The following is an 8899-nucleotide window of genomic DNA, read 5'->3' as shown; positions in this document are numbered from 1 at the left end:
GACGGCCGCCAAATTGAATGGCGAGCCCGGCTATCGGCGGCCGGCGACTTTTTAATCCGGGCTCTGACAGGACCGTGCGGCGCGCCCCTGGGACCGCTGCACCTCTTACCGGCGCCGCCGCCAGTCACGGAGCATTAGCCGAGACGCCGGCCCGGCCTGGGCCCCGGATCCCGCCTCACTGCTCCAAGCGCCAGCCACGGCTGATGCTCCCGAGCGACGGGTCCGCTCCTGGCCAGAGCCGGGCCAGCATGCCGGCCCACATGATATGAGCAAAGTTTGGTATAATATAACCGCTTTCCTTGTCCCAACTTTGCTAATTAAGCTGACAGGCCCAGCTACCTGGCGTGATGGGATGTCGGACTATAGAGATTGTCTCCAGCTCCAGAGACCGTCGTGTGGGCCGTGCTTGGTTTATTTCTGAGGTTACAGCCACCGACAGCGAGCGCTGGATGAGCGGACTGTCTGGGGAGGGATAAAACTATAAAACTACAGCAATCACCGTACTTCCCCTGGTTAGTTACCCCGGCTAGAAATACATCCGGTCCTCTGCAGTAGTCTGTGACCGCCTCCCAGTCTCCCGCCCTCTGCCGTTCCCCGGATCGACCTCATGATATACTGCGCCAGTGCCCAGTGCCCCTGCACCAGTCCTTTCGCCTTCTGCACCAGTCCTTTGACCACCCGTGGAGCGTCTGCATGACATATAGTTGTCTTCCATGGTGGTTCCATCTACATCAGTCTTCTAGGGCTTTGCACCAGTCTCACGCTCGGCACCAGTCTTGACACCATCTGCGCCACCTTCCTGACTTCCGCGCCCGATCTACAGCACCAGCGCTTCGACCCTCTGCACCCATCTTCCAGCGCTCTGCACCAGTCCCCCGGCCGTCGCACCGAGCCCGATCTGGACCGCCAAACGGGCGGCGGCCATCAGGCGGCGCGGCGCCCCGTATCAGCGACAGTGGCACCTGGAATGGACGGATATTTTCCCGGCGAGTGATCGCCGTCGTCTAGATGATATCAGCGGGCCGCCGTCGCCCGTTGAGCTCCCTCACCGTCAAACTCTCATCCCGCACGGCGCTCAAAGGACCGAATTGAAATGAAAAGCCCCGCCGTGGGAGTGCGAAATTCCTCGGCCGCCGGTAGGATGATTTCAGTTTCCATCGTCATAAGCGCCGCAGCGGCAGCATTTCTCAGGCTGTTGGATACACAGCCGGCTCCCGATAATTAAATGTGGGGGTAGGTGGAGGGGGAAGGGGTGCATCTGCAGTAAACAGTGGGAAGCCTCGGGAGAGATTGCTCTGGCCCACTCCTCTGGAGCGCAGCCGGTGCGCGCACTGGATGTGGATCGTGTTGCTGAGGGTTCCGTGGACAGCTCCTGGCTGCACTGAACCCTGGCTGAGGGTTCCCCGGACAGCTCCTGGCTGCGCTGAATCCCACGGGGTGCTTACATTCTTTGCGTGAAGCAAGGAAACTGCAGACTCTTTGTTGTGGTGCTCTCTAATTTAAAGTATCGATTTCAGTTATGCAAATGAAGCTTTATTTTCCTCCAGTTATGTTGGTCACTACCTGCCGTATTTGCATACAACCATCCCATGTGCAGCGTACGCATGCCCCCGGCACCCAACCCTTTTTGCACGAGCATGCGCGCTCCGACACAGTCATTACTGTCGAGCTCCTCTCGGGCGCGGACATGGTGCAAACACGGGTGCCAACAGTGGCGTGATGCAAGCATTGGTGCCAACAGGCGCGTGCCGCTGTGGCGTGTCACCCTAAGTCAATGCGGGCGTGCAAACTTCTCCCATAGAGTTAAGTAAGATTTGCAGACGGCTGGGGATTGTGACAGTTGGTTCGAGCCGGCCCGAAGCGGGCCGGCCACCTTTCAATAGACTGAATCAGCTTCTGGCGGAGCCGTCCATGGAAACTTGCTGCGCGTCTCTGTCGTGCAGAGCGTACTATCTCCGTGTTTTAATATCTGCCGCTGGCGGCTGCCGTGCGCCTGATGAGTTTTGTATTCTTCAAAAGTGTGCCGGCGTCGTCTGCGCGGTGGGACGAGACGGCGACCGGCGCTGCCGCCCGCCGAGCGTCGCTCCAGACGCGCGGACTCGCCGGGGCCGCCCGCGCGGTCATCCAACGTCGTGGTGGACGAGAGCACGATATAAATGACTAGGCCGTGCTAGATTAAATTTATGATACGACCTGATGGCTATTTGGACACGAGAGCGGCGCCCGATCGATGCGCCAAACAGAGGCTGACGGAGAGGCTGGCGCGGCGGCGGTCGACCCGACAGCTGCCGCCGTGCCGGGCGCACGCCGACGCGAAGTGTTTTTGTCGTCTCGAGACGTCGGAGTTCTGCTACCGCGCCAGTATGGTAAATCGGCTTTTTACAGAACGCATGTTGGTATGAGCTAGTGCGAGTTGTTTGTTTGTGTGGATCTATTCTAATTGAAAGAAAACTTGCACGTGCTGGGAGTGCGGCGTGGCTGCTGAAACCATCGAGCCAAAGGAGCGTTTCCTGGTTTCCATTGCCAACAGCGACCATGCCGGATCACGCTGCCCCTCTCTTGACACACGCGAGAAGGATCAAACACTGTGCTCCCGCTCAGTGGCCGAAATCCAGCTGCGCGCAACAGAATCCCTCAGCGAGAGGCCTCTGTAGAGCGTGCCGCACGCCCTGCCCGCCTGACTGTCAGGCGGCGGCGGGCGAATGCCGTCCGCGTCATCAGCGTGGCCCGTCGTCATCACGGATCAGACCACGCCGTCGCGGCCCTTTACGATCGGCAGCCCGGCGGCGGGCGTGGCAGGCGGCTGGCGCTGACTCGGCGTGCTGCGGCGGAGCGAGGCGAGGCTAGCGCGATGCTGAGTCCGGCGGCGGGCACGCTGACTCCCGCGGCACGTGTGCCCGCCGTCGAGTCCGCCGCCGTCTCTGTCCCCACTCTGACGGAGGAGTCACGTGACCGACAGCTGCCGATCCGGTGTGCCGAGCCCAGCGCCTGACCGCCGTCTGAAAACGTCCAACTCTGGAAAAAGGCGTCGGTAACTCGCTTGAGAAGTTGGCACGTTCTTCCACGGGTCGCCGACCCCACGGCGTGCGCGGCTCTCCCGCGCGACTCTGACTCTCAGCCGGGCCCCGGCCGCCGCGACCGCCGCCCGCCGGGCTGCCCATAGCGGCTCGGCTGCGACTCTGGTGGTGCTCCGCCGGGAAACTGACAACAGCTCCGACTCGCCGTGCGGTCGCCCGCGCACCGCGGAGAGCTACTCGGTCGTTCATTGGTTGCCCGCAGCTTATTTCACGGGTCTTCTCTTCCAGAAAGTCATTACGAAGCCTCTGAGAATAGCTCGGCAGTTTCCTCGTAAGACGGGCGACGGACGCAAACAACAAGGGCTGCGGCTGCGGGCTGCTTAAACGCTGGCGCCGACGCAGGGGCGACAGTCCACGGCTAGCAACGACTCGCCGGCCACCTTCACTTGACCTGTCCAGACGTTGCGCCCGATTGCCGATTTTCATTACCGCTCACCAAATCTGTCCGCTCCGCTGAATGTATTAAATTTTGCCTGCCAAATGGTTCCACCTGATTGGGAATTTTAATTGTCGTCAGTCGAACGTGTCCAGTGCGTTTGAGTCCCTGGCTTCAACAGGCAAAGTTTCCCAGCCAGGTTCGATGTCCGCGGCGGCAACATTCGCACGTTCCGCGCCAGAGTCCGCCACAAGTATGGAAAGCATCGACTGCTTTGAATTATTTGGGATCGCAGCATATTGGTCTGGGGCATACTGGGATGCATTATTCATGTCCGTGATTTTCCGCCTGACCCGCCGCCACCTGCCTGGAATAAGGCTGCGCTGCACCCGGTATCCACCGGCTCCGGAAGATTTCCCTGAAGACAAAACACGACCAACTCAGCTCCTGTTTGCGACTGTGGAGCACTCCCAGTTATCCGGATATATTCACCAGAAAAGCAGGACCGAAGGCTTCCGGCCGTTGGGAACGCTCTATGTTTCGATAATGTGGCCAACCGTCACACGCAGAACGTAAGGCCGTTAAGTCTGCAGTCGACAACAGACAAACAAAGCCTGAGTCCTGTGGCTCCATCCTAACCTGCCGAGTCACAAACCCGCGGGACCTGACCAAACTGACAGGCCGCTGCTGTCGTCCGACTGGCCGGTGCTGCCAGAACGTCTGGGTGTCAGAGTTGAGTCAGCTGGGTGTCAGAGCTGCCAGAACGGCTGGGTGTCAGAGCTGAGTCAGGGCGCGAGCCACCAGCCGAGAGGACCGGCTGGTCACTCAGCCGTCACAGGCGCCGGCCGCGGCGCGAGATCGGCTGTGATTGCATTTGACTGGTGTCGGCCGGGGGCGTAATTGCCAGTCCTACTGTATCTCATCAGTCGTGCCCCTGTAATATCCACCGCCGGTGGTCTCAGTCAGCCTTCCTCGGGCTCGTTATCCCGACCGCAGGACACTCAGGGGAATGGTTCTCCATGCTATTTTCTAACGAGTGCAATTGCTACACCCTCACTGTGTTAAACGTTAAAAATAGCATACACGCATTAGAAAGAGAATGACACGTACTTTTGGTTAAGGGCTATTTCACCTTGATACGGAACTGTGCTTAATACAAATGTTATTTCTACCTGGACGTATGTTTTTCATCCGACAAGGAGCTATAGTTTCTGTCTTTTCTCTGGCGAGATATTTTTTCTGTCTGCTGTTCTCTCAGCGTTGATCTTCGCTGTCTACCTCTGCCCAGCCGTCCGTCGCTCCTTCTGCAGGGCGCCCATCTCTCTGCTGCTCTTCCAGCCGGGACTGCAGCTGTCTCTTATCCCCCAGCCGATCTGCCCGCTGTCTGCGATCTCTTCATTCGGGCCTTCTCTTTCTCCGACAGTCTGGCCAGCAGGGCGTCACTTTTTCCACCGTTCTTTCAGCGAAGGGCTCTGCTGTCTGCCCAGCGCCTTACAGAACGCGGCTCTACAAGCGCGGCGCCGCACCGTCTGCCGCTCTCCAGCCTAGTACCCAGCCATCTGCCGCAAATCCAGTCGCTGTCTGTCGCCTCTCCAGCCGGGCGCCTCGCTGTCTGCCGCTCCTCCAGCTAGGCGTCTCACTGTCTGCCGCTCGTCAATCCGGGTCTGTCTGCCGCTCCTCCAGCCTGCCGCCCAGCCGTCTGCCGCCCCTCCAACCGGGCGCCTCGCTGTCTGCCACTCCTCTAGCCTGTCGCCCGGCTATCTGCCGCTCTCCAGCTGGGCGCCACGCTGTCTGCCGTTCCCTCGGCCTGGCGCCTCGCTGTCTGCCGCCCCTCCAACCGGGCGCCTCGCTGTCTGCCACCCCTCCAGCCTGGCGCCTCGCTGTCTGCCGCTCTCCGGCCAGGCGCCACGCTGTCTGCCGCTCCCTCCAGCCTGGCGCCTCGCTGTCTGCCGCTCCCCCGGTCGGGCGCGCCAGACGGTGGCCCGGCCGCCGGGTCTGTATTGACTGGCGGCTTATCCGCGCCGGTGGCGGCCGGGCGGCCGGGAGGCCCACCAACGACCCAGACGGCGTGTCGCCGGCAGCGGCGGCCTGGTCAGCCGACCAGCGACCCTCTCTCCTGCCCCTCTGCTCTGTCGCTCCCGGCACTCGGCCCGTCGCTCGACTGCCGAAGCTGCAGACTCATTTTCACAGCTGATGAGGTGGCGGTTATCACTCGATCGAAGCTCTCCGATATTCAAAGGTGCGCCGGCAGGGCCTATACAGGCATATTTCTATTTGAATGGTATCAAGTTGATCTCTGGCAATACTACCTCATTTCCTTTCGCCTTAGCGGGCTCCAGCTCAGTAAATCAGTTTTTAAAGTTCGGCCGACTTCAGCGAAATGCCCGAGATCGCGAGTCTCCAATGCCGTCTGTCAGCCGCTCCAGTGATATTTTGCTTGTTTAGTTGACTGCTGAAGTATTGATCGCCGCGCGTCTGAATTGAGCAGCCTCCGCACATGAGTGCACGGGCCGGTGGCGGCAGGTGGGGAGGAGAGAACGAGCTTGTCTCCGAGGGCGATGCCACGCTGAAAGCGCAGCCAATATCGATTCTCCGCTTGGCTCACAGTTCGAGAGGTTGAATAGGCATCTTTAGTTGGTCGTTTGAGAGCGGGACGCCGGTGATTTTGATCCGACGCCGCATTCAGCCGGGTCGCGCGGACAGCCGGCGCGGTTTGGCATGCAGCAGCGCCCTCCTCGTCCGCTGCTTTGTCATCAGGCGAACTTTGGCGCGCCAGGGTCCGCTTGACAGAAGACAGAGGACCCTCCACAAATTGAGCCACCGCGACCGCGGCAGAAGGGCCCAATGGTCTTTTTGACCGCACGATGGTCTGCACGTCACAGCCTGTGGGGTAGACACTCCCGCCGACCGCGAACGCGGCAGTATGGCCCAATGGTCTTTGAAGGCACGATGGTCTGCACGTCACAGCCTGTGGAGTAGACTCTCCCGCCTTGCACTGCCTGCGAGGTAGGCTCTCCCGGGATGCACCAGCCGCGGAATAGACTCCCCGCCGCGCTGCCGGGTGAGGAAGAAAGAACCAGAGGCTATGGGGCGTGGCCACATAATTGTCTCTGGGCTCACGAACTCCCCCTTTAAAATTTATTGTATTATTCCAATTACGTGTGCACGAATAAACGCTGACAATAAACAATGCAAGGTGCACATGTGAAACATACAGGAGTGTCACACATTTATAGGGGGTTTTTGAACTAAAATAGCCATCTTAAAGCCTTTTCGGAGCTGCTCATCATTCTGCCCTTTTTAAGACTTAAAATCCTGTAGTTTCTCAGCTACACGCCCGCGAAAATGGGAAAAGGTATATCGGGTAGAGTATTTCAAAGTCATCCTGCCATTCATGACGCTATAATAATATCATTCAAATTCTGCCGTTCCCTAAGCCGTGCGGTAATCCAGGCCAACAAAAATATATAATTGTCGAGGCGCTCATATCTTGCGTCCGAGAGGATGATCTCCAGATAAAACGGCCGTCAACTGGCTCTCAATCGGTGTTGTGCAAGGTGCGATGACATAATCAAACCATGACGCATTAAGGAAATTTTTAGTTAACAGATGATTGTGCTGTCTAGAGCAGTATTTTCAACTTCAAAAACATATTAATAGGTATAAGCGAGCTTGTTTCATCGTACCTTATGCCTGCTTCAATATCGTTGAAAGTGAAAAAATCCCCTTAAGAGATAGAAACATGCGATGTTGTTTTACACCAGGCCAGAAAATCCGCGCAATGTGATGTGCTTCATTAGTTTTCCGGTGAATGTTTCGAGAGAAGGGCGCCCTCTCGCCCTCCCCCCCCCCTCCCTCTCAATTGCGAAACCCTGCATACAGTGCTGTAGGGTCTGAGTGGGCAACCAGGGTTTATGGGGACCCAGTGTTGTTGATCTTTAATCCCGATTCAGAGTCCACACGGCCTATGTAAGACTCCCAAATCAGGGGGTAACGGAGCACCTTGTTTACGCCTCTGCACGGGTTCAACTAAATGCTTTCTCACTTAACAATTTCGAAAAATAGATACGGCTTTCGGAATGGTATTCGCCAAAATTGGGGATGCACAATGAGGGGTGCAGTCAGGGGTTTCGGAAGTGGGGCCTGGAGCCTAGTGTGAACGCATCAGGTGGCTTTTTCACTTTCTGTCAGAAGCCAGCTATGCCGAAAAAAAAATAGAAAAAACGCGGGCCAAAGGGTTGAGGGTGTCCCATGCCCCTAGGCTGCTTCTATGGCGGTACACAAAGGTTGGGTGAACAGAAGTGTTACGACTGAGTAAGCGATCAAATGATTAGGTAATATAATCTGCTATCACCTTAAATTTTTGCAGAACGTGGACCAACTCTACATTTTCCTCAACTCAGTCATTACATACCCGAAATCTAAGAAATTCCGATCTAGGAAAGAGGACGGTAACGAAGAGAAACGGAACCACCGGCCATTTTTTAACACGCGCCTGGGTGGCCGGATGGATACCCTTCGCCCGGGTGGGCGTCAATTTGACCCCTTGTGATCTCAAAAACGAAGAAAGCAAAAAGCACGAAATTCACAGGATGTGTTGATCTGTACGCAAGTACGCAGAGCGAGACCAGTGTGCCTTATACGTATACAGGGGTGCAGTTCCCTATTCAGATGGGGGCCCTGGGAATAGGGCTGAAGCCCTACTCCCAGCTTCGGCTTCAGCCCCCCCCCCCCCCCCCATTTTTGGGCAGAAGATGGGTAAAATCCAGGAAGAACCCTATTTGTTGGCATATTTTGGGCGCAGTTTGGATCATTTTCACTATTCAGCCCTCCCCGCAGCTCATTTGGCAAAACTATGTCCAATCACAAGACAGCTATTACACTCATCGTGACGGGGATTTATGCTTGAGCGACCACTCCCAGCTTCTCTCCAATAGCGATCGCTGGTCATTTGTCGATATGCGTAAAACGTCTCAAACAGCTGGAGACATTGTCACACCGTACGGAAGGGCAATGAGCTCGACCATTATCCACTTGATTTAGCACATATGCAATGTAGTACCGAGCGTCTCAGTAGGCGAGTTCCGTATTCAGTGGACCGTCAAGACGTAACGAAGCTAAATCATATTATCATATCTTTCCCGGTCAGTTAGCCCATATAGTATACATAAATCGCGAGCTTGTTTCATTTCTGTCCGAAACGGAGTTCATTTCATCCCGGGAATTCCTTGTTGAAGCACAGCTGATGGACGCGGTGCAGTGCGCTGATTTATCTGTTCGTTGTAATGGCCCACCAGAAATCGAGAGCGCCATGTGACGTAAGAGTGGCGCCAAACTTAAGCAGCGGCCAAGATGAGCTATCCATTCTGATACTTCCTGGGCTAGAATATCAAACCTGACGCTGGGTGGCCGAACATAAGGTCCAAGCCACGTAGTCTGGTAATGA

This window comes from Pollicipes pollicipes, unplaced genomic scaffold (assembly GCF_011947565.3).
Source record: "Pollicipes pollicipes isolate AB1234 unplaced genomic scaffold, Ppol_2.1 Scaffold_7261;HRSCAF=8764_pilon_pilon_pilon, whole genome shotgun sequence".
NCBI lineage: Eukaryota > Metazoa > Arthropoda > Thecostraca > Pollicipedomorpha > Pollicipedidae > Pollicipes > Pollicipes pollicipes.
The sequence above is the reverse complement of the archived record's forward strand: the minus strand, read 5'-3'. Positions refer to the sequence as shown.